At 44.7% G+C, this 25749-nt stretch overlaps 1 long non-coding RNA gene across 2 annotated transcripts in view; it reads left to right on the top strand.

Moving 5' to 3' along the window:
* The first annotated feature begins 13113 nt into the window (after positions 1-13113).
* The window catches only part of LOC110129994 (uncharacterized), a 146167-nt gene continuing 133531 nt past the window's right edge, over positions 13114-25749 (top strand). For both annotated transcript variants that reach the window (XR_011489497.1, XR_002311683.2), the window contains exon 1: positions 13114-13491. This is a non-coding gene — a long non-coding RNA (uncharacterized lncRNA). The remainder of the gene's footprint in view (positions 13492-25749) is intronic.

Genomic DNA, 25749 nt, shown 5'->3' with positions numbered 1-25749 from the left:
GGAGAAGGCAGAGGAGACCTTTCGTAGAGGCGGGTGGTGCAGCGGGAATGTCGGAGGGAGGTGTCGATTTCACTTAGGAATGGGGAACATCATGATGGTGGTCTTGACAGTGGTGACAAGCAGATTGAAGGACTAGAAGTGATGCTGGCCTGCTGCCCAGTGTTATGAGGAGGTGAGCACTGGGAGGGTGACACTGGAGGACATGAGGGGAATTTTTCTTGGAAAGCAGTTCCAGCAGGAGTGTGGGCCAGCAGATGGAAGATGGCACAACAGGCAGGTAAGAGTGAAGAAGGAGCTGGGCAGTGATGATAACCAGGAAGTGGCTCTCGTGAGGTGGGCCGAACAGAAACAGAGTTGGACCCCACCTCATCCTTTACCAATGACTATGCTTGGGGCTTTCTGTGGATTATCCATGTGAATCCTTACCATCACGCCACTGCTGAGGAGTTAAATGAAGAAGAAATCAAGGCACAAGAGTTTATATAACATGCTCAAGATTATTCAGGAGTAATAAGGAGACATGACATCTTGTATGGGCTTCCCTCATAGCTCAATTGGTAAAGAATCTGCCTGTGAGGCAGGAGACCCCGGTTTGATTCCTGGGTCGGGAAGATCCCCTGGAGAAGGGATAGGCTACCCACTCCAGTATTCTTGGGCTTCCCTGGTGGCTTAGCTGGTAAAGAATCCGCTTGCAATACGGGAGACCTGGGTTTGACCCCTGGGTCAGGAAGATACCCTGGAGAAGGGAAAGGTTACCCACTCCAGTATTCTGGCCTGGAGAATTTGATAGATTAAGTCCACAGGGTTGCAAAGAATCAGACACAACTGAGCAGTTTTCACTCAGTGAAATGTTTAGCAGCCCAAGCTTGGCTATCATTATCCCATTTTATAGACCTGGAAACTGAAGTGAGCAGAGGTGAAGTGCTCCCTTCCCCGGGGTTGCTTGGCTGTGTATGGCCCATGGTGAAAGGTGGGGAGAGCTGGGTGGGAGGATGCTCCAGGGCGATGGGGCTGGGAACTGGACCAGGGCAGTCTGAGTGCCAGGCAGGACCACAGAGCTGTATGGTGCTAGTGATGGGGATGAGAGAAAAGAAGGTATGTTTCATTCCGAGGATAACAGGATTTTGTACCAGGGAAATAAAGCAACTTCTAATCCATCTCAGGTCTGGAGCAATGAGCTGGGGGCCTGTAGACCAGCCTTGATCACATTATCTCACCTGGGTCCTGGCTGCTGAAACTGCGGCTGTCACATCGCTGCCCCTGCTTCCTCCAGCCCTCCCAGACTTGGTCAGCCAGGTGTGTGTCTAATCTTTGAATATTGAGAGCCCAGTGTGCCTGTCCTTTGGGACTCAGCCCCAATGCACCCCTGGAAGACTTCCCTGTCAGTCCATCTCAGTGCCAGGCCCCTCACCATGCCCCCTGTCACCTCTGTGTTATGCTCATCCCCTCCCCGAGACCTGTGAGCTCCCTAAAAAGGGACCCCGACTCCCATCCTCATATCTCATCACCACAACACGGCCTTCAAAGAGGGATAGGGTTTATGGTTCCAGTCAGATGCTGCATCAACTCAGTTAACTTCCTGCAAAATGGTGCCTGAGAGGCCAACTTCCCACACGTTCCCCTGTTTGGAGGTTGCTGCTGTCTTGTGTAACTTGTGAATGCCAGTCTTCCTTATTAGACTGTCTACTTCAAAGAACTCGTATCTGAGTCTTCAGCCACCCTTCCTTCCTCGGAAATATCAGTGGGCACCCATCTTAGGAGAACTTTCTAAAGGAGGTAATGCTGCTGACTAGCATGTAAGGCAACCTCTAATAATTAAGATTCAGAGCTAGAGTTACAAGGAGGCAAAAAGAAAAGGGAAGATTGCCGAAGATTAATGATTGACACACTTGGTATGAATCCAAAGCCTGTCATCGGGCACTAAATTGTTAAGAAGAACGTGAAAAAATTATGATTGAGTAAAACAACTGAAGATCTGCAAAAGTAAGTAAGACTAACACCTGTGCTTGTAAATTAAATAAGTTATGTTTATTTTTGCTGGTGAAGACCTTTTGTGTTATTTTGATCAACTATGTCCTGTATAAAAATGAACCACCAATAATGCCATCTTAAAATTTAGCAATCAGTAGAAATTTCCCAAGGAAATTAAATTTCAAAGGAGGAAAATAGTGGAGATGATCAGATTTTGAGCACCTGCACTGCTTTGTATACATGACACCGATTCATCCTTCCAGGATGTCTGTACCAACCTTGAGCAGTAGAATACTCAGTTCAGTTCGGTTCAGTCACTTAGTCATGTCCAACTCTTTGCAACCCCATGGACCGTAGGATGCCAGGCCTCCCTGTCCATCACCAACTCCCGGAGTCTACCCAAACTCATGTCCATTGAGTCGGTGATGCCATCCAACCATCTCATCCTCTGTCATGCCCTTCTTCTGCCTTCAATCTTTCCCAGCATCAGGGTCTTTTCAAATGAGTCAGCTCTTTTCATCAGCTGGCCAAAGTATTGGAGTTTCAGCTTCTACATCAATCCTTCCAATGAACACGCAGGACTGATCTCCTTTAGGATGGACTGGTTGGATCTCCTTGATGCCCAAGGGACTCTCAAGAGTCTGTTCCAACACCACAGTTCAAAAGCATCAATTCTTCAGTGCTCAGCTTTCTTTATAGTCCAACTCTTACATCCACACATGACTACTGGAAAAACCATGGCCTTGACTAGACAGACCTTTGTTGGCAAAGCAATGTCTCTGTTTTTCAATATGCTGTCTAGGTTGGTCATAGCTTTTCTTCCAAGGAGCAAGCATCTTTTAATTTCATGGCTGCAGTCACCATCTGCAGTAATATTGGAGCCCCCCAAAATAAAGTCAGCCACTGTTTCCCCATCTATTTGCCATGAAGCAATGGGACCGGATGCTATGATCTTAGTTTTCTGAATGCTGAGTTTTAAGCCAACTTTTTCACTCTCCTCTTTCACTTTCATCAAGATGTTCTTTAGTCCTTCTTCACTTTCTGCCATAAAGTTAGTGTCATCTGCATATCTGAGGGTATTGATATTTCTCCCAGCAATCTTGATATCAGCTTGTGCTTCCTCCAGCCCAGTGTTTCTCATAATGTACACTGCATGTAAGTTAAATAAGCAGGGTGACGATATACAGCCCTGACATACTCTTTCCTATTTGGAATCAGTCCATTGTTCCATGTCCAGTTCTAACTGTTGCTTCCTGACCTGCATACAGATTTCTCAGGAGGCAGGTCAGGTGGTCTGGTATTCCCATCTCTTGAAGAATTTTCCATAGTTTGTTGTGATCCACACAGTCCAAGGCTTTGGCATAGTCAATAAAGCAGAAGTAGATGTTTCTTTGGAACTCTCTTGCTTTTTTGATGATCCATCAGACGTTGGCAATTTGATCTCTGGTTCCTCTGCCTTTTCTAAAATCAGCTTGAATATATGGAAGTTCACGGTTCATGTATTGCTGAAGCCTGGCTTAGAGAATTTTGAGCATCACTTTACTAGCATGTGAGATGAGGGCAATTGTGCCATAGTATCTTTGGCATTGCCTTTCTTTGAGATTGGGATGTAAACATCTTTTCCAGTCCTGTGGCTACTACTGAGTTTTCCAAATTTGCTGGCATGTTGAGTGCAGCACTTTTATTGCATCATCTTTTAGGATTCGAAGTAGCTCAACTGGAATTCCATCACCTCCACTAGCTTTGTTCGTAGTGATGCTTCCTAAGGCCTCCTTGACTTCACATTCCAGGATGTCTGGCCCTAGGTGAGTGATCACGCTATTGTGATTATCTGTGTCATGAAGATCTTTTTGGTACAATTCTTCTGTGTATTCTTGCCACCTCTTCTTAATATCTTCTGCTTCTGTTAGGTACATACCATTTCTGTCCTTTATTGAGCCCATCTTTGCATGAAATGTTCCCTTGCTATCTCTAATTTTCTTGACGAGGTCTCTAGACTTTCCCATTCTGTTGTTTTCCTCTATTTCTTTGCACTGATCACTGAGGAAGGCTTTCTTATCCTCTCCTTGCTATTCTTTGGAACTCTGCATTCAGATGGGTATACTTTTCCTTTTCTCCTTTGCCTTTAGCTTCTCTTCTTTTCTCAGGTATTTGTAAGGCCTCCTCAGACAGCCATTTTGCTTTTTGGCATTTCTTTTCCATGGCGATGGTCTTGATCCCTGTCTCCTGTACAATATCACGAACCTCCATTGATAGTTCATCAGGCACTCTGTCTACCAGATCTAGTCCCTTAAATCTATTTCTCATGTCCACTGTATAATCATAAGGGATTTGATTTAGGTCATACCTGAATGGTCTAGCAGTTTCCCCTACTTTCTTCAATTTAAGTCTGAATTTGGCATTAAGGAGCTCATGATCTAAGCCACAGTCAGCTCCTGGTCTTGTTTTTGCTGACTGTATAGAACTTCTCCATCTTTGGCTGCAAAGAATATAATCAATCTGATTTCAGTATTTGCCATCTGGTAATGTCCATGTGTAGAGTCTTCTCTTGTGTTGTCAGAAGAGCGTGTTTGCTATGCCCAGTTCATTCTCTTGGCAGAACTCTATTTGCCTTTGCCCTGCTTCATTCTGTACTCCAAGGCCAAATTTGCCTGTTACTCCAGGTGTTTCTTGACTTCCTACTTTTGCATTCCAGTCCCCTGTAATGAAAAGGACATATTTTTTGGGTGTTAGTTCTAGAAGGTCTTGTAGGTCTTCATAGAACTGTTCAAGTTCAGCTTCTTCACCATTACTGGTTGGGGCATAGGCTTGGATTACCGTGATATTGAATAGTTTGCCTTGGAAACGAACAGAGATCATTCTGTCGTTTTTGAGATTGCATCCAAGTACTGCATTTCTGACTCTTTTGTTGACTACGATGGCTCCTCCATTTCTTCTAAGGGATTCTTTCCCGCAGTAGTATATATAATGGTCATCTGAGTTAAATTTACCCATTCCAGTCCATTTTAGTTCACTGATTCCTAAAATGTTGACGTTCACTCTTGACATCTCCTGTTTGACCACTTTCAATTTGCCTTGATTCATGGACTTAACATTCCAGGTTCCTAGGCAATATTGCTCTTTACAGCATTGGACCTTGCTTCTATCACCAGTCACATCCACAACTGGGTTGTTTTTGCTTTGGCTCCATCTCTTCATTCTTTCTGGAGTTATTTCTCCATTGATCTCCAGTAGCGTATTGGGCACCTACCAACCTGGGGAGTTCATCTCTCAGTGTCCTATCTTTTTGCCTTTTCATACTGTTCATGGGGTTCTCAAGGCAAGAATACTGAAGTGTTTTGCCATTCCCTTCTCCAGTGGACCATATTTCATCAGAACTCTCCACCATGACCCATCCATCTTGGGTGGCCCTACATGGCATGGCTTAATTTTGTTGAGTTAGATAAGGCTGTGGTCCATGTGATTAGATTGGTTAGTTTTCTGTGATTGTGGTTTCAGTCTGTCTCAGGGCTTTACATATTGGTTGGTGTCTTTGTAGTGTTTAGCACAAAGCCTAGAATCTAGCAGCTGCTCAATAAATACTTTTCGAAGGCTGATAACCTGAGTGACCTATGTATGCACAAGGGATTTATCTACAGGTTAATGCTGTAGTATATTCTAATTTTAGGAAACAAACATAAAATTGGCTTTTTAATTCAATTGACTAATGATTTTGCTTAACACTTCCCCTCCCATTAGAACATCTCCATTTGCTGATCTGATTAAGAACATGGAACACCCCAAGGCAGATATTCTCCAAGATTTAATTCCTGTGATGCCAAAGCTGCTGAGAGTGGAGTAAATGCAAGCTTCACTTCCAGGAAAAAATCTTTGCTTGGGTCCCTTGTGTAATTGAGCCGTTTGTGTGAGTGCATCATTTGCATGATTGGTTTTCTGGAGGAGTTTCTTTTCTGTTTTAGTAAGGGGTCCTCTCCTTCTCTCTGACTCCAGGATCCCATAGGAGCTCTGGGCAGTGTGGGGGGCCTTGTGGCCTCCCCAGCCCAGTGGCCGCCTTGCACACTGAGGCTTCACCAGTCGGGAGGCATTGCCCAGGGGTCCTGGTCATGTGCGAAGGGCTCTGGGAAGGGGTGTCTGAGATGAGAGATGTAGATGTCAGGGCCCAACTGGAATTCTAACAACAAAGGCTGTTAACAACATGCTTCAGTTAAAAGCACGCTTCCTTTGCAGGACTGGTTGGCAATGAAATGAGCTCATGTATGCTTAGCTCATAGTAGATGGTCTGCTAATTATAAGTAGGATTTTGTCTACGGCCCAGTGACAAATTCAGCCTGACTCCTGGGAGGATTCTTCAGAGAGAAGGCGGGGGTCATGTCAACCAGCGACCATAGAGGCCCTTCCTACCGGGGAGCACAGTGGTGGGCATGGGGAGAAGGGCAAGATGGTGGAAGGTGACCGTCTCCCCTCTGCTCGGTGACAGAGGCATCAGGCCACACTCTGCCCTCCTTCCCCGCCCTCCTCCCAGCCTCAGACCATGGGACTGTTCCAGAGTGGCCCCAAGTTGGGACGTTTTCTTGGTCCTTGGTGGCCAGCGTGCAGTGGGCAGAGCTGGGGGCACCTCTGTGCAGTCTGCTCTGTGGCTCTGGTCCCAGCACAATCAGTCTTCCTTCATTTCTTTGTTTGCTTAGCTTTTATTTCTGTCCAAAAGTCTTGGTTGGGACACTAGTGTCCGGGACACCTGGACACTAGGATATTCAGAGATGCTCACATTTGCAGACACACTCAGAAACACATATTCACACCCACAAAAACACAGACATTCCCAGGCACGTGTATTCACAGGCATGCTTACACAGAGATACACACACACACATGATGTTCACCTGGCTGTATTGAGGAGAGTTCTCTCTTGGGATGTTCTTTTTCCAGTTGGCTTAAGGCAAATTACAATATGAGTATCTTTAGACTACTTTCAAAATATAGTATTGTTGTGATAAACCAATTCATAAAAACATGCCAAGTTTCGGAGTGTTTCAATAATTAATTTTAGGGTCTGAGTCGGTTGCAAATATTTGTCTAGAATTACCTATCCTCAGACACCTCACTCTGGAAAGAAAACCCTCTGGGTGATGAGTTATTTATAGCACTATTTTAAAAGTTTACCTTGTTGAAAGGCAACATCTCTTTGGGAGTTAAATCCTGGAGCTGCCTGGCAGAAAAATTGGTACTTGGAAATCACATGTTGTCATGGTAGCGAGAAAACCTTACGGTGTGACTGTTTCTTTGTGCAGTGAGCATACGACCTCAAAGCCTTGAACTTCTGGGGTGAGAAATCATGTTGTTCTCCTGAGCCCAGGAGCCCTTATACATGTCAGAGCAGAGAGATGTTTTCTTAATGCTTTAAAGTAAAATATTACATGACAGAACCCAAGAAAACACAGGACTCTAAAAAGCAAATTGACAAAATCTGTCATTTTAGAAAAACTGAATTTATTCAGGACTCCTCGTCTCTAGGAAAATCATGGAGAGGGAATGTCAGGAGCTGTGGTTTTCCTGAATAGGTCTCGGCTTGTGTACTTCATGAGCCATTCTTGAGAAAAGTCAATTTTTCACACATTTACAGAAATAATTTGCTTCAGATTTGCAATGATGGCTTGAAACCGCACGTGTTTCTGAAACTGCCAATCCAGGATAATGTCTGGGGTATCTTTTTTTTTTTAAAATACTACTTAAATTAGATCTATGCAGAGAGTGGAAACAGCAGATATCTGGCAATCCACAGACCAGTCAAGAAAAATTAAAAAAGGAACTTTCTTTGAGCAGACGAAGTGACAGTCTTGGGCCGTTATCAGCAGAGTTGTGTATAGCGAATGCACGAATCATTTCAGAGATAATGAGACATTAAGTTTCTTGGTTCACTATTTAAAAATATAAAACCAACAGTTACAGATGAAAACTATTCATTCTTAGATTTAAGGAGGGAAAAGAAGAAAAAAAAAAGAGAGAGAGAGACAGAGAGAGGGCCTATGTCTTTTGAACACTTGAGCATGCTATCGAGAATTGAACCAGGGTAGTCCTGATTCTCCCACGAGGGGAGATGGCAAGGCTTTGAGAGAATGGATGAGCAGGGCCCATGAGCCCTGGTTCTGGGTCTGCTTGTGACCCAGGCCGGGCCTCCAGCCAACCCTCTGTCTCCTGAGCAGTAGGAAGCCCACAGTGGGACTGAAGGTCCCCCACAGAGCCATCCAGTCTCCCCACACCATCCCAAGGTGGGAGAAAGTGAAAGTGTGAGTCCGATTCTTTGTGACCCCATTGACTGAAACCAGCCAAGCTCCTCTGTCCATGAGATTCTCCAGGCAAGAATCCTGGAGTGTGTTGTCATTCCCTTCTCCAGAGGATCTTCCGGACCCAGGGATGGAAAGTGGGTCTCCTGCATTGCAGCATATACTCTCCTGTCTGAGCCACCAGGGAAGCCTCAAAGTGGGAGGAGTTTATAGAAAATACATAAGGCACAGGTGGAAGTTTGGCTTACTAGAAAAGTCAGTGATTGACAAGAAATGTCAGGCATCTGACTCCATTGTCAGTGAAGCTTTTCTATTTGAATCACTTAAGTGCTGGGTGGGGGACTTCATGAACAACTAAAGATCAAAATTTTTTACATCCTTCATTCCTCATTTGAAGCACATTTCAGTAGAAAAGGCATGGTTCTTGAACACCCCCATGAACTATCACACACACACTCAGTATTTAACAGGCAATCAGATTCAGTCATTTATGTGGCAATTTGTTTAAACATCTTATATTTGAAACACATTTTTTTATATTATTTATTTGCACTGTGTAGATGCAAAGCTGTATTGGACAAAGGCAAACTTCAGTTCAATCCTTCAGTTCAGGTCATGGTGAAGTTAGTAAAAGTTGAAAGTGCAGTACCTTCCAATGTCTGTGAGGGTGTCCCTAACCACTTTTAAGTTTGCAGTTAGTAGCAGTCATATACCATTCAGAGGTGTAAAAGGTTTTACAACTGAATGGCAAATACCAGATTCCATATCCTTAAAAATATTAAGCATACATTTCCTTTCATTAAAAAATACTTATTTGATTCTCTATGATACTTGTGAAGCTTATTTTGCAATAATTTGATGATATATCGATTGAGGAACTCTCCCCTAATTTCCTAGAAAACATTCATTAAAATCTCAAAGTGGTCTCTAATATATTTTTTCCTCAAAGAAAGTGTATTATTTGGAAAACAAACGCTGTTGCCTTGCAATAGGTTATTTTTTTTTTTTTTCAAGTGAACCAACACAACGGAATAAAATATATGATTGGTCGTGGCTGAGTCACTTCCTGTTTCAATAACAAGAGTGTCATTAGCAAAACTGTAAGCAGCACAGTTTGTCACCGTGTGTGTGGCTTTGTTTGTACACGTTGCCAGAAACAAGTTCTTAGGGAAAACACACTCATTGCTCTATTACCAAGAAAGAAAGTTTCGGCGAGTGGTTTTGGCAGCAGCTGTTGCCTTGTTCATTATTTATTTATAACTGAAGCTTCCCTAACGGAAGGGACAGTATTTGCCCAGCAGCCTAAGTGAAGCTGCAGTTTTGCCCAGGGAAGTCATAATTCACTCCTGTCACCAAAGCCCTAACACAAATGCACATTGGCTTCCGAAGACTGAGAGGTGTGCTCCAGCCGAGTGGCAGAGGGACTGGACATCAGGGAACCGAACTTCTGCCTGGCTTGGCTACCAAGTGACTATTTGAGCTTGGATTTGCATTTCCACTTCTATAAAACAGCAGTGTTGAATTGTACAGTCTCAGAGCCTCCTTCCAACAAAAAATGGCTCTTTTCCTGGAACCAGGAAATTGAGCTGGCATTCTTCACGTATGGGTGTCTGACACTCGCTGAGTTTAGAACCTGCCCCCCACCCCCGAGATTCCCCACCCCCACCCCCGGGACTCATTAAGGTGATTTGTCTGTGACTCATCATCACCACACTACCTCCAGGGCAGGATGGCTCCTGCCTTGGTGCTACCACTTGTGAAAATTGCTGTAACTCAGCAGCTGGAGGAGTCCAGACCTGGCCCTGAGTCAGATCAGGTAGATGACATCGTCTGGAGCTCTGAGGGCAAAGGTGAGGTTGGGAGGGGAACAGAGGCCTCTAGTCCCCATGCTTCTGAAATCCTGCCATGGGCCGTCTTGGACGCTGATGTGATTTGGCTCAGATTCTTAACACGGAGACCCACTTCAAGAACCTGCCAGGTTTATCTGCAGGAAACTACCTGGCTGAGCAATGGGTGTCCATCCCCTCAAGTGAGGTTGACCCAGCATCTTATCGGAGGGAGCCTCAGACCAACACCCAGTCGTGGCTGTGCCCCAGTTAAGAATCCTGTTGCCTGTGAGGGAACATCTGGACTCTCCACTTCTCTTTCAAACCCATCCAAGAGGATTTGTCCCTGACCACATGGCTCTCTCGAATGTAGGCTAAAAATGCATCCCAAGTTTCCTTCTAAAGGCACCATGAAGCTGTAATAATTAACAACTTATTTTCATTCACTAGAATTCTACACTGACCTCTAATCTGGTGGGAGGTATTCTATAAGTGCTAAGTCAATATTTATTCTCGGTTATAAAAAATGGGTAAAATGGGCAAGACCCTGCTTTCCTGTCACTGATAACCCAGGGTGGCGTGTGTGTGAGCAATGCTTGCACACAGCTGGGTTGGACTCAGCTGTAACCACCAGCCTGGTGCCTCCTGCACAGACCCCACTTATCTCTGCTCTGTGCACACTCCTTATTCCTTCTGTGCTCCACTTGGGACTTGGCTACATGTACTGTTTAAGATGCTGATGAAAATGTCTTAATACGTTTTCCTTGGGAGCCTGATATTCCTGGGGAGGGGTGAACTATGGGAAAGTGTGTCATCCTCAAGCGTTGGGCCCACGGAATGTTTATGGGCCACGGGTCCTGGTTCTGGTTCTGATCAGACACTGTGTGGAGAGCCTCAAGTGGACCCATTCACAGGGTTTCCATCCATTCAGGAGTGATGTGGTCTACCCCTTGAGTTTAGAAGTAATTTGGATCTCTGGGTCCTGGGCAGAACCTCGGAAATACAAAGTCCACTCCTCAGTTGCTTCTGCTTATCAAGAGCTTGTGGGCTGTGCAGGAACTGGGGCTGTAATTTCCTGCTTCCGCTCATGTTAAAGCAACTGTTGGGTCATCGAAGGTCTCCGGCCTGCCCGCTGCGGGCAGTGTCACGGGGATGTGGATCTTCCTACCTGGGAGGGACAGAATCCACCTGGTCTCTTACCCCCCATTTGAAGGTCTCAGAATTATTCCTCCAGGCTTTCCCTCACCTGGGGATCTAGCTGCAAGCTTCCCAGTGGTCAGCGCCTGCGGGGTTCCTTAGCAGCTCCTCACCACTCTACTTCCCAGCCCAGGACATGGTAAACAGCTGCAAGCCCACTTCCCTTCCCTTGGCTTATTTCCACCATGAACCTTCTCCCCTAAGGCTCTGGCTTTGCTAGGCTTCTCTTCCCTCCTGGAAGCATCCTGCCTCCTCCTGACCACATCATCCCCCATCCCTGGTACAACGGCTCTTCTTCTGTGCATTTGCTGCGCCCTGTGTCCCCATGAGATGGAGTGTTTCTTTGACAACTATGGTTTCATTTGCACAGCATCTTCAGTTAAGGATGCGGGTCAGGGATGTCTTTTTCCCTGGCTCCCAGCCCACCATAGATGATGGTTTCTAGACAGAGCTTTCAGCTGTGGGACTGCGTGCCAGTCTTGCCTTGGTCTCAGTTCCCTCACTTATGGCCTGGGGATGCTCTGACCTGTCTCAGGGCATCTCCTGGTCCTGTGGACAGAGGCTGTCTCCTTCTAGTTCTCAGTGGCCCTGGGGAAGTTGGCTTATTCGATCTCCTTAGAAAGTTCTTCAGAAGGATGGTTTCGCCCCAGGTCTGTTAACAGCGTTTCAGATTTGAGGTTCAGAGCAGAGTGCTGTCAGCTGGCTTGCTGGTGGGCCCCACGTCCCCTGTGTGCAGCCCCCCCCCCCCCCCAACCCAGGGCGAGAGGCCAGGGTCAGAGCTGTTGGCAGGCGATGAGCAGCCGTTCCTGCTGCTGTGGTTGTCAACCCTGCTGCTATTTTGGGGCCTGTATTGTTCACTCAGGGTTTCGTTTTCCTTTGCCGTCTATTTTGGCACGGCCTTGTTCCCAAAGGGCAGACTCTGTCGTGGCCCAGGGCTCGTCCACATCTTTATCCAAGTTTACATGGTGACATGTCACCTCCAGAAGGAAATAAAGAAATGTGAGAGCATGAGAACATGATCTTCCATGCAGAATTGTTTTTAAACACTTTAAAGCAAAAGAGACATCTTAGAATGTTTTCATTTTCATATGTGAAGTTGAGGAAGTCAGATTTACCCAGTGATGTGAATTGGTCGGGGAGGGACGGGCTGTGAGGACCAGTCTACAGTGTGTGCATGCATGTGCGCGCGCGCGCGCGTGTGTGTGTGTGTGTGTTCTGTGTGTGTGCATGAAATCCCTCATCTACTCTTCTGTTTTCTGAATGACATGCTTCTTGCGCCCCCAGGACCTAGGCTCTCTAGGCTCACTGAAACAGCCTATAGATACATGTGTCCCTGAGAACTTCAGCATGCGAATGCATAGTTGTGGAGGGGCTAGCACAACAAGCTCTGGCTGCGGGTATGTAACACACACTTGACAACACGTGCTGTGCTCACGAGGGTCACAGTATTTTGTGTTGATCTTCAGCTTAATTCTGAGTGCCGGACCCAGGCAGTTGAGGAGGACAGGGGTCACCCAGGAGGTGTGGGGACTCTACGTGGAACTGGCCATGCTCTGGGGACAACTGAGGAATTAGCACTGACGCTGAGGCTTGTACAAACCGAAGAGTCTTGTCTCGCTCCCAGATCTGGCAGTTCTGCATGCCTGGTTAACTGGGCTTACAGGAAAAACACTCACAGGTGAAAGACCTTTGGCATCCACTCCTAACTTTCAGTTCCGAGGACGGTGAGTTCCCGGTACAAGGGAGTGGAAGTTGACGTCACCGAAAAGTTATTGCCTTGCTTTGAAATCTGCAAGTGCTTTCAAAGTCCTCCTGTACACACGGCTGAAAATGTGTTTCCCAATTGTCATGGGCAACTTCGTATAAACAAATGTTCCAGAAACAAATAAACCAAATACAAAAACAGGTTGGTTTGTGTTCAAGAATGCAACATGGTATTTACATGTGCCTTACTATGCTGTTTTCACTGACGAAGTTCCCAGAAGAGATCGTTAGGACTGAAGGTCCAAAATTAGCTCTAGGACAAGAGTGAATAATTTCGACAGGCGCTCTGAAATGGTTTGTGTGTTTGAAGCCATATATGGGTGAAAGTAGCCATTTCAACAGGAAGTAAAAAAAAAAATAAGGAAAACTTTTTGCACACAACAGAAAAATGCTTACACTTTCATCTGTGAAAAGGAGTTCAAATTCCCAAGGCATGCTGAATGAGACTCCAGGTAGGTTTTAAACTCGCTTTTATAAAACTTTTTAAAATGCTTCACTAACTTTCAGGGTGGAATCAAGAAATGTTGCTTCCACTAATTATTATTTAACAGTTGGCTAGCATTTCACTTCTGTATATGTGCTCCTTCTCATAAGTAAAAACTAGTGAACATTTAATTGAATTTTGATGATAATCTTAATAGCATCATCATACATTTATTCCTTAAAGCAATTTCATGTTTGCAAATTGCTTTTGCATTCCTTTAAGCTAGTTACATAACTTACTTTGCTCAAAGAGTAAAATTAAATTCCTACGAATATAATGTGTTTTTGATGCTTCAGTGTAAATACAAATATGTCAAGGAATGCACGGAAATGATCTCATTGCAATAGGGGTGCATCAGTGCTTGTCACTAAGTGTCTGTCCATGGCATTTCTGTTGGACCACATGCTGCTGTCCTCACAGGTCTAGGAGTGGCCTTGAGATTAAGTTCTAGAATATGGCATAACTAATGAGAACTTCCTGTATAGCACAGGGAATTCAGGCCAATGCTCTGTGGTGACAAAGAAGGGTGTATGTATATGTGTAGCTGACTCAGTTTGCTATACAGCAGAAACTAACACCACATTGTAAAGCAACCATACTCCAATAACAGAAATTATTAATAATAAAAATAAATAAAATATGGCATTTCCTGGCATGCAGTCAATTGATTCAATCATCTAAACTCTCATCCGCTGACATCCTTGACCATCAGGCCTGGAGCTGGTTAGACTCCAGAAGTGGTTCTAAACTTGGTGTTCTGAAGGAGGGGTCCCTGCTGTTTAATGGTCACCCTGAAGGGCTCATCGATTTCCACTGTGGAAGAGCAGCCAAGGGAAGCCCCTCAAGCAGGTGCTCTCTTTATCGGAAACTCTTTGTAAGAAAATCCTAATGTTGGATAGCCATCAAGGAACAGTCCAATCTGAGTAACCTCAGAATGCTAAACTGGGTGAAGAATGGCTCCGCAAGAGAGTTGCTGTTATTCTTATTGTTAAAAAATAAAAATAATCTTTCTACAGGGCTTGTGTGTTCAGGCTCAGTCTCCAGACAGCCAGTGGACCTGCAGGGGCTGGAGTGGGAGGTGGGAAGGTGAGGAGGTGGCTATGAGTTGGGAAGTTGCCTTTCAGGGAGAGCTGGGTTTCACAGTCCAGGTGTGCCGTAGGGCTATGCCATTCAGCACCCAGCTGTTGTCTATGCCATCAGTTTAGTCAAAATATTTCAGGGTCATCTGTTTGGAGGCACCCCAGGTGGAAGAGAGAGGGGTGGACTTTAGGCAGTTAGGACTGTTTCCCCAACTCACTCAACAACCTTTCCCTTAGAAGATCAACTCCCTGCCCCCCTGGAAAAATGCCTCCAGGGCTACAGTTCTGATAACATCTGGAGGCCTGGGGATGTTTGGAGGACTTTAATCTCCAACCTGTGTCCTCTGCCCACACCTGCTGTCTTTACCTGGAGTCAGGAAAAGGGCCTTAGGCTAGGCTAGTCTGAAGCTGCCTGGCTCACCAAACTCTTCTCTCTGGAGAGTCCTCCACTAGTCTCTCTGCTGACACTTTCCCCAGTTGTGTTGACTGACTGCCAGGACAGTCTACCTCCAAAGACCATGCTCCCCCGGGCCCCCATAGACCTTCTACTTAAACCACATCTCCGGCTTGGAGCATCCAAGATGGTGGCAGGTCAAGTGGCTGGTGAGGTCTGTCTTGGGTAAAACGTACAACTTACAGAACAGAAAACCTCCTTGTTAGCAAAAGAGAAATTTCCCTCATATTCTTTGATTCTACAAGAGGCAGGGGCTTTAAACATTTTTCTGAGAATTGGAGTTTTTCTCCTTTTATTTCTGCTTAAAATTGTTAAAAATTGAGATATAATGAGCATATATATTCTATTATATATTAGTTACATGTGTACAACATTACAATTCAATACGTGTATATACTGTGAAATGATGGCTGCAATTAAGTCTAGTTAACATCTGTCACCATCCATAGCTACAATTTTTTTTTTTTTCATGTGATGAGAGCTCTTAAACTCTACTCGCTAAGCAACTGTCAAATACACATTGCAGTATTGTTAACCATAGTCACCATGCTGCATATTACGTGTGTAATACAGTAAGGAGTTTCATTCCTTAATGTAGAAATAAGCAGTTTTGAAATTTGATTCACAAGGTGATCAGTTTGGACCTTCTTAGTAGGTATGTATTATACACTTTCAAAAGCAGTGCTCACTTATTAACAATGCTTGTGAGAATTAACAGAGTACAGTATAACCTCATCAATTTTTCCACCTGGAGAGGAAAGACAAAAATCAATCACACTGACCCATCAGCAGACACGATCTGGGCATTTCTGAATGAGTGAAAATTGCAGATCCAAAAGGGCCCCTGAGTACCTGCGAGGCCATGGAGGTTGTGCTGGTAAACACTGCAGTCATCAGGTGCTGGTCACTGGGCCATTGTGCAGATGGCTATCAGGGGATCCAAATACCATCTTCCTCTCCATCGGTGCTTTGTGTTCACTTTATTGACGCACGTCCCATATCACCATAGTAACACTGCTCATTCCTGCCATAATTCCCCTCCAAGATAGTAGGGCACTTCAGGAGGGCTGAACAGAATCCACAGGGACTCAGGTTGGGACGTGAGAAAGCACCCCTCCCCCAAATTCTGTCATGGCTGAGACTCTACTCTATAGGATATAGTACTTCATATTCCTCACATACATTGCTGTGCTTTATGATAAATATATTTTAGACATTAATTTTAAAAAAATTTCCCCTAAATCTAAAACTTACAGGTATAAGAGCTAGCATTTCTTTCCATTTTTAGTTAAGCCTTAAATGTTTCTGAGCTCTTCATTTCCAGAATGGGCACAAGGTTGATACAAAACCCAAAGATGGACTCTCCAGGACACCTGTTCTATGGCTTTGATGTGCTTACCTGTGATTTGGACCCATGACTAAGCTCTCTCCTCCCCCAGCTTACACTGAGTGCTTCCGGGCAGTCGGCGTGTTCCTTGTAGATGGCATTGATTCTATAAACACTCATAATCTGCCATGCTGGATTCCCTTTCTGTGACCATTCATCATCCTTCTTGGATTAGAGCATGTATCAAAATAACTCCCCCAAAGATATCTACCTTTGCCACATGGAACCACCAGAAAATACTGCGCAGGCAGCTAAAGAGAATGGCTGTGTCCACATGTCTTGCATGGGGCAGGTGTTTCCTTTTTGGTTTGTGGCCCTGACTTCTCCTTCCATAGCCAGTCACCCTGTCTATCCTCACACACCCATCCCATGTGCTGCAGGTCTATCTCTGTCTGACCATTACGTCTCCACTCCAGGTTTTAAGCAATTGGAAGGTGCACACCACAGTGTTCATCAAGTCACAGCTTCCCCGGGGTTGGGTAGAGACATCCTCTGTTGCCATAAAATTACATTCTCACCTTGTCTGGTGTGGTTCCTTGGTATGTGAGGGAGACCAAGGGCTTAACTAATGAAGTTTGGTCAGTCTCCAAATCACATAGCTGGTAACTTTCAAAGCCAGAATTCAGGTCTAAGTTGAGTTGACTCCCCAGTCTGGAAGGTTAATGTTGTGTCTTGTCCCTGACGTTTTCCTGCCCCCAGGACACATCAGGAACTGCCTGCTGCTCCCGCATGGAGACAGGGGTCATCTGCCCTTCATGGTTGTGCAGACTCCACTCTCTTGATTTGGTTCCATTAACTAGACTCACGGAGCACTTAAAACACTATCATGATATCCACTTTCTACGTGAGGAGCATCACAGCCTTCTGAACACGAATGTTCTCCAGTACTCTAGAGGAAGTGAAATCCACCTGTCTTTCTGAATATGACTTTAGGTCCACATTTCAGGCATTCCCAGGGATCCTCTGATACCTTCTTCACAGTGACATCTTATCTTCTGCTGCCTGAGAGTCTTCTTGTGTATAACAAGTGAACAGAAGACTTCCCTTTGTTTCCCCTTCTAGCTCTGCAAAGATAAAGAGGGGGAAAAGGCGACTGTTTTACAGTACTGATGAATTTGGTTTTTAATCTGTGCTTCTTCACTTGGGTGCAGTGTGGGTCACATGGTGAAACAGGCACATCTGTGTGAATGTCGTGAACCTCTGCAGGCAAGCCAGCTCAGAAGGCTGAGGTGACTGAGTTTACTATTACACCTTCAGAAGTGGGCTGCCCCAACTGTCACCCTTGGGATGGAGAGGAGAGCTCCCCACCCCCCATATGACAGATCGCTCTGACCCTGACGTGTGCCTGTGGAATTAAACCCAGGTCAGGCTGACACTTCCTGGTAACAGCACCTCATCCACTGCCTTTACTTTTATCCCCCCACCCCCTATTTCTAGGATCCTTTAAAAGACATCTGGGAGTTGTATGCTCTAGCACCCTCCCCAGGGGCTCTGGACTCACCTCAGATCAAGGAGCGCCCTTCCTGTGCTCCTGGTTGCGCATCCATTTGATGGTACATAGTGCATCACTGCTGCTGTATGCGGGTAACTCCCACCTTTAGCTACTTTTCCTGGCAACCTTGTGGGCCAGGACTTGGGACGGGCTCAAGCATGCAATTCTCACATAGGGCCCTTCATGACATTGCAGCTGGACCTTGTCCAGAGCTGCTGTCCCCCGAAGGCTGCCTGGGCTGGAGGTTGGGGTGGCTCAGTGCTGTTGGCTATGAGTTTGGCGGAGGTACCGCCTGGAGCGCCAGCAGGTGACCCCCATGACTCCAGACTCTGCAGAGCTGGATTTGCAAGCATCCTGAGAGAGCCACATTGGGGTGCACAGCCTTCCCTGACCACACTTCAAGAGCGCTGTAGCTTCACGTTCACCATAAGCTGTGGTTGAAGCTGCCGCACCTCCAACCGGAGTCAATGGGGAAGGACATAGGCCCCACCCCGTGAAGGGAGAAAACCTAAAACATGAGGCACCATTTGTCATCTATGTTAGGCTCGTCCCTAATTCAATCATGCATTATTGGGAGCAAGTTGACATTGGGTCCTTTGTGCTTTCATCGGCCTGCTTAGACATGACAGTGCAACATGGAGGCATTTTGTTCAAAGAAGAGAAACACAGCGGTATCTTGATGTGACAGTCAAGACAGACTGGGGGTCAATATTTGCTGATCACAATTAAATTTTGTGTAGCATATTTCTGACTGTGCATATAAATAGACTGGCTATGGAGAAGGTTCTAATGGTGCTCTATTCTCGTTTTCTGTGGGGATATAACCTTGGAAGTGGGACCTGTCAGCCCTACATGTCCTCTGATACATCCATTTAAGACTGTTCTGGCCCTGAGGCTCACTTATTTGTCCAGTTCTAGACTTGAGTTTTGAGGAAGGAGGCAGTTCGTCACCTGCTCTCTGTCTTTCTCCAATGCCAAGGAAGGAAGGAGTTGGGTGTCTGCACTCCACCAGCCCAGAGCGATTCACTCGATGCTTCTTGCTAAGAATCGCATGCTTATGACTGCATCTGGAGAATCTTGTTTTCCAGAAAGCCTGTGAGAAAAACAACAGAGCTAAAATAAGCCCAGGGGAAAATGCATTTGGGGCAGGCTTCTGACCCAGGAAAAGGGTTCATCTGTGTTTGTATTAAGTGTGGCCCCACCCCCAAGCCAAGCTTCCTAAGCGGAAGGTAGACAAGCAGGCTGAGGCCATGTGACATTATTTTTCCATCCTGGAGACTCCTCCCTATCTCAGTACAGGAACGAGTCCAAATGAACCCAACAGAAACCTGGACCTGCACACAGGGGACTTCACTGTTTACTGTCCCCATTTGTCTGTGACCTCAAAGGTTCAGGACATAAAGAGTGACTTCTCCCCATGGAAATCGGTGGACCTATCTGCAAACACACAGCAAGGTAACAGATTCCACTGCTCAGTAAAAGAACAAGGCTCAAGGGACACTTCCGTTGGCTAGGGAAATAGCCACCTTTCTCGTGGAAGTTACACTCATGACTACATCGCTTGTACACCTACATAGGAGCGTGGCTGAAGTCTGTCCACATCCTTGTCTTCTGCACTTGCTTATTAACTAGGGTCAACGTCCCTCTTCAAGGTTTCTTATCCTTAGGGGAAATATATACTACAGTTCATTAGGAGCACTTAAAAATATTTACTTCCAGTCCCCACAACTCAATTTGTAGAAAGTAGCAGAGACTATTCAGGGTTGGTTGTCTTGAGAAGGTTCATTGTATGAAGGTGTGATACAAGGTGAGAGAAAGCTGTACAATAGAAGGTAGACACCGCAGGTCAGTTCATATTCTGCTTGTCAACCCACTGCCCTAAGGTTGATCAGGAAGGCTGTGGGGGTCATAACTAATACTTCTATTTTAAAGTTGTAGTATAGTTGATTTACCGTGTTTCAGTGTATAGCATGGTGATCTAGTTGTGTGTATTATATATGTTATGTGTAAATAATATATATGTTATTATGTAAGTGAAAGTGAAATTTGCTCAGTCATGTCCAACTCTTTGCGACCCCATGGACTATAGCCTGCTAAGCTCCGCTTGTCCATGGAATTCTCCAGACAAGAATACTGGAGTGGGTTGCCATTCCCTTCTTCAGGGGATCTTCCAGACCCAGGGATCAAACCCAGGTCTCCCTTATTGCCGGTGGATTCTTTACCAGCTGAACCACCAGGGAAGCCCTCATATATATTATTATATATATACACATATATATATAAATGCCACAATGGGGACTTTGGTAAACAAAAATTTTACAGTAAGCTTTCAATAAATAAGATATTTTTCTCATGACTAATCTTTGGGCATTCTCCAAGAACATGTTCAGATAGTGTAACATGTGGATGCTGACATGATGTTTTTGTAAATCAACTTCCTTTTGGAAGGAAGACACAGAATCAAGATGTACCCACACAGATGAGCTGTAGTCATAGGACCAATGATTTCATGCTCACATGCAGATAATTTGCTGCAGCACTTATTATTCTAAAGCAGGATATCACCTTAGACTATTTAGAAAGATGGCAATTCTGTAATTTTTTGGTGTCTTCAGCATCTATTGCACTTTAAAAAAAAAATGCATTTATTTCAAGAATTCTTCTAAAAGTATCTAAGGATGGCACCTTTTCCAAAGAATCCTTGTATGTCATCCAGATGTCAGAGTAGGAGGGTGACCTCTCTGTTTTCTATGATGGTACAGTCAGAGGTGGTAGAGATGTCATCTGTTTAAATTAAATGAAAATACACGAGTCTTTTCTACCCCCAACAAAAAAAGACACTCTTTTTTTCTGAAATCATCAGAGGTTTTTGGAAAACATGTGAAGTTAACTGAATTCCTTGTTCATTTCATTTTCTCTCTCAAATAGCAACTCTGTTCCCTGACCTACATTTGGTGAGTTAAACACAGTATTTAGTGTGAATTAAAATGTACAAGGCCCTTAGCGCGGCATCATTAAGACTGAAACATGGAAAAGAATAATATTTCAGTCAGGAATTACATTACTGCTACTACTTTCTCCATTTGTCCCACTCGGTTCCTCCCCCACTGTGTCCACAAATCCATTCTCTACATCTGGGTCTCCATTCCATCCCTGCACATAGATTCATCAATACAACCTTTTAGATTCCATTTATATGCGTTAATATACGATATTTGTTCTTCTCTTTCTGACTTACTTCATTCTGTATAAATCATGTGTGAAGTGGATGCCTGCTAAGAGGTGGCTGTGTAACACAGGAAGTCCAGTCTGGCTCTCTATGATGACCCAGAGGGGTGAGATTGGAGAAGGGAGTGGGGCTCAAGAGGGAGGGTTTATATGTACAATTATGGGTGACTACACACACACACACACACACACACACACACACACACATATGTATATATATATATATATATATATGTGTATATATATATATATATATTTTGGGCTTTCCTGGTGGATCAGGTAGTAAAGAATCTACCTGCGATGCCAGAGACTTGGGTTTAATCCCTGGGTTGGGAAGATCCCTTGGAGAAGGAATGGCTGCCCTCTCCAGTGTTCTTGTCTGGAGAATCCCATGGACAGAGGAGCCTGATGGGCTACAGTCCATGGGTCGCAAAGAGTCAGACACGACTGAGTGACTAACACTTTCACTTTCATACATATATCATTTATGGTTGATAAAGACCCTGGTACTGGGGAAGATTGGAGGCAAGAGGAGAAGGGGACAAAAAGACGAGATGGTCATGGCATCAGCAACTCAATGGACATGAGTTTGAGCAAGCTCTGGGAGATGGTGAAAGGACAGGGAAGCCTGGCGTGCGGCAGGGCATGGGGTCGCAAAGATTTGGACACGACTGAGAGATTGAACAACAATGACAAATGACTGATTTGCATTGTTGTATGGCAGAAACTAACATAATATTGTAAAAATTTAAAAAAGATTAACGTTGTGTTGTAGGGAGCACATGAGACATGATGTGACTTTTCTTCCTAAGGACACTGTTTCTTTGGCTAGCTCTTTTGTTTAAGGAGGAAGAAAGTAGAGCACTTTCATTTTGGTTTCTGGGAAATTCGGCTATTCTTCCCTCCTGTTTATCAACAAGATGAGTAAGTGCTATCAGCCACACTGATTAGATACTTGGCATATGTGTCTAAGATCAGCCCCAGCTATGCTCCATGATCTTCAAAGAGAAATAAAACCTGGATGAAAAACAACATAGACAGGGGATAAGATGCTGCCATAGAATTGAAGGAGAAAGTAAGTGACAATGGAGAGTCTTAACAGATGCTGAGAATTACCTTTTGTCTGTAACCCATCTGATTTCCACTAATACTAACTTTTATTAGGAAAGGAAAGGAAAAGCCTGTAGTTCTTGTCCATATAGATTCCCTTGTTCTAGGTATGGCATTAAGGTTTGTGGGAATGAAAGTGAAACGTTAGAATACAATGATCAGGTTGCTTTCAAGAACTTTATCTCACTGACATTCCCAAGCCCAGTGTGGACTTTGTAGAGATATCAATGTCTCTATGAAACAGAAGAAGACTCAGAACTTGATGAAATGTAGTAACTTCCTTGGGGAGCCACTTGGCTAGTGAAGTGCAGATTTGAGGGTTAGAGCTGATCAGTATACTAATTCTCTCTTCTCTGAGTAGCATAGGGAACAAATACTTTTAAAGTGTATATTATACTTGTTTCTATGCAGTATCAGAATAAAAGGCAATTTCTTTTTCACTTTGGTATATTAAGAATGAAACATTTGAAATGCATGCTTAAAAAATGAAATATATACTTAGTATGATTATCTCACATGGTGGATCTCAATGACTATGAATCTGTAGTATTCCTCGGATCCAAGTCACAATTTTAGATGCTTAGATACTCTATATAAGAACAATATCCAGAGTAGTCATCTAGTATGTTTAGGTTTTCTGCAATCAATTTTACAACTGTTAACAACATTACTAAAACAACTTTACTGTTCAGCTAAGGTGAAGAAGTCTCCAGAATGAGTGAAATATCTCTTTGTGGTTCTCATGACTTCCCCACCAGTCTATTTTCACTTGATAACTCAATCTCTCAGAAGAGATTTTGGCTAAAAATGTAATCATTTTTGTTTGACTTTTTGTTGTTTAGGTCCAAGTTGAGCCTTTCTTTGGATAACAGTCGTCTGGTAGATGTGGAGGCTGAGTTTTCTTTAAGGAAAAAAGTTTTAGTTCAGAAAATATATTAAGTGAAAGACATATACCAGCAACATAGATATATGGGTTTGCTATAAGTCATATAGACACAATGCATTTTCCTGTGTTGTTTCCGGGCTGGAAATATTGCCATATTTGTATCGGAACCCCAAGCAATAATAATAATATAAAAAAAACTGTATATTTTTAAGGAAACTCCATATTATTCTCCATAGTGGCTGTATCAATTTGTGTTTCCACCAACAGTGTAGGAAGTGAAATGAAGTGAAGCGAGGTCACTCAGTCATATCTGGCTCTTTGTGACCCCATGGGCTGTAGCCCACCAGGCTCCTTGGTCCATGGGATTTTCCAGGCATGAATACTGGAGTGGGTTGCCATTTCCTTCTCCAGGGGATCTTCCCGACCCAGGGATCGAACCCAGGTCTCCCGCATTGTAGGCAGACGCTTTACTGTCTGAGCTACCAGGGAGGAGGGTCCCCTTTACTCCAAGCCCTCTCCAACGTTTATTGTTTGTAGATTTTTTAATGATGGCCATTCTGACTGGTGTGAGGTGTTATCTCACTGTAGTTTTGATTTGCATTTCTCTAATAATTAGTGATACTGAGCATCTTTCTGTGTGCCTCTTGGTCATCTGTATGAAAAGCATATTGAGGTTTCCGATCAGGTTTTGATTGGGTTATTTGTGTCATTTTTTATTTTATTTTTTTGATATTGAGCTGCATAAGCTGTTTGAATATACTGGAGATTAATCACTTGTCAGCTGCTTCATTTGCAAATATTTTTTTCCCATTCCAAAGATTGACTTTTTGTCTTGTTTTATGGTTTCCTTTACTATGCAAAAGTTAAAAAGCATTTAAAAAAATAACTGGAGAGGGAAGTCTGACTGTGAGTACACTTGTATTTAGTGTCAACAGTTAAGGGTCAGCAGAGGCTTGAGTGGTGTGTCCAGAGCCCCAGGGGCAGACTGCACCAGCAGAGGTAATGGGGAAGCCTCTGCTCTGAAAATAAGAAACTGGTTACTTGGAGGAGAGATAAGGTCGAAGATTGTGTGGTATGAGATGATGAGAAAGCTTGGAATTTAGCCTGAGCACTGGAACATCAACAGATTTCTAACTGCAGGCTACATCAGGACAGCTCAGTTTACCTTAAATAAAGTGGATAAAACCGAGTGGATATTGGAGAAAACCTGCAAATTGAAACAGCCTTCCAGAAGGAGCTGAAGAAACTGTCCCAACTCCTTGGTCTTAAAAAGAGAAGAGCACACTTGATGGACGGGGGAGGGGGGGGCACCTAAAACACTTAAAAGCTGAGAACAGAATAATTTAATGATAGGAAAGTTACACTGAGTCGGTGACATCTGAAGTATGTAGATTTATGTAAATGGTCTTGTCAATAGGTTTTCATAGGGTGCTGAGGTCCCAAACCATCAGCAAGGGTCAGCCTGCCCAGGAGACCCTGGTATCACAGATCTTTTGGAAAATCAGGAAAACCCCACAGGCCCCTGAGGACAGGTCCTGCGCCAACAGGATCCTGAAAAATAAGGGAAAGAATGCTTGGAACTGGCTGCAATTTTGAGGACAATAATGAGGAAGAGGACAAAGGGGTGTTTCCAGAATGTTCTCTTGAGATGGCCGCAGCCTCTCATTCCACCCTTCGCTGCCCCAGTGCATGTGCATGCATGCACACACACATATAGAGACTCCATCCCTCCATCTGCCCTGGTGGATGGGACAGTGTCACAGGAGAGGCTGGCCGGTGGCTGAGCTGGAGAAGCTGGGTTCACTGGACATTTCACAGGGGGCGCGGGGGACCGCCCCAGGAAGCGGTGTGGGCAGAAGTTACAGCCCTCCCTCTTGCAAAAGAGGGGCTCCATGTGTCCCTGGAGGAGGTAGCCTTGGGGATGTGGCCTCTCCCATGGGAGGAAAGCGCCAGCCCACTCTGTGTCAGGTCCCAGCCTCCTAACTGACCAGCCTTGGCTCTGTGGTTCCAGATGGATTCCTGTAGAATCAGGGCAGGTTTCCAGAAGTCTGGGCCAGAGGAGACCTGGGGGCTGGGCTCACAAGTATCTTTATCTGATACTCAAGCCCAGCTCCTCATGCCTGCCCAGGGTTGCCTCACTGCTGGTCCAACACACCAGACCGGGGCCTCGTCCAGACCCTGGCCAGTGGTCCTCCTGCCTGGGGTGGGGCCTGGGTGAGCCTTGGCTGGAGTGTGGGGAGGGGAGATGGAAGAAGGAGAGGCTACTTCCTCTGCCTCCACCTAGACCCAGAAAGCAATCCGCGTGTCTTTGTGTGCGTGTGTATATGTGTATATACATGTGTCTGTGTGTGTGTGTGTGCCCATAGGTATGTGTATCTGTGTGTACATGCATGTGTATGTGACTGCATGTGCGTATATCCATGTGTGTGTGTGTCTGTGTAGGAGCATATACGTAACTATGTGTGCATTTGTGTGTATATGTCTCTGTGTACATGTCTACACATGTGCATTTGTCTGTATGTGTGTGTGTCTATGTGTGCCCATATGTATCTGTGTCTGTGTGTGCATGTGAGTGTGTGTGTGTGTGTGT

Source organism: Odocoileus virginianus, chromosome 9 (genome assembly GCF_023699985.2).
Source record: "Odocoileus virginianus isolate 20LAN1187 ecotype Illinois chromosome 9, Ovbor_1.2, whole genome shotgun sequence".
Classification (NCBI taxonomy): Eukaryota; Metazoa; Chordata; class Mammalia; order Artiodactyla; family Cervidae; genus Odocoileus; species Odocoileus virginianus.
This window is presented reverse-complemented; position numbering and strand designations above follow the sequence as displayed.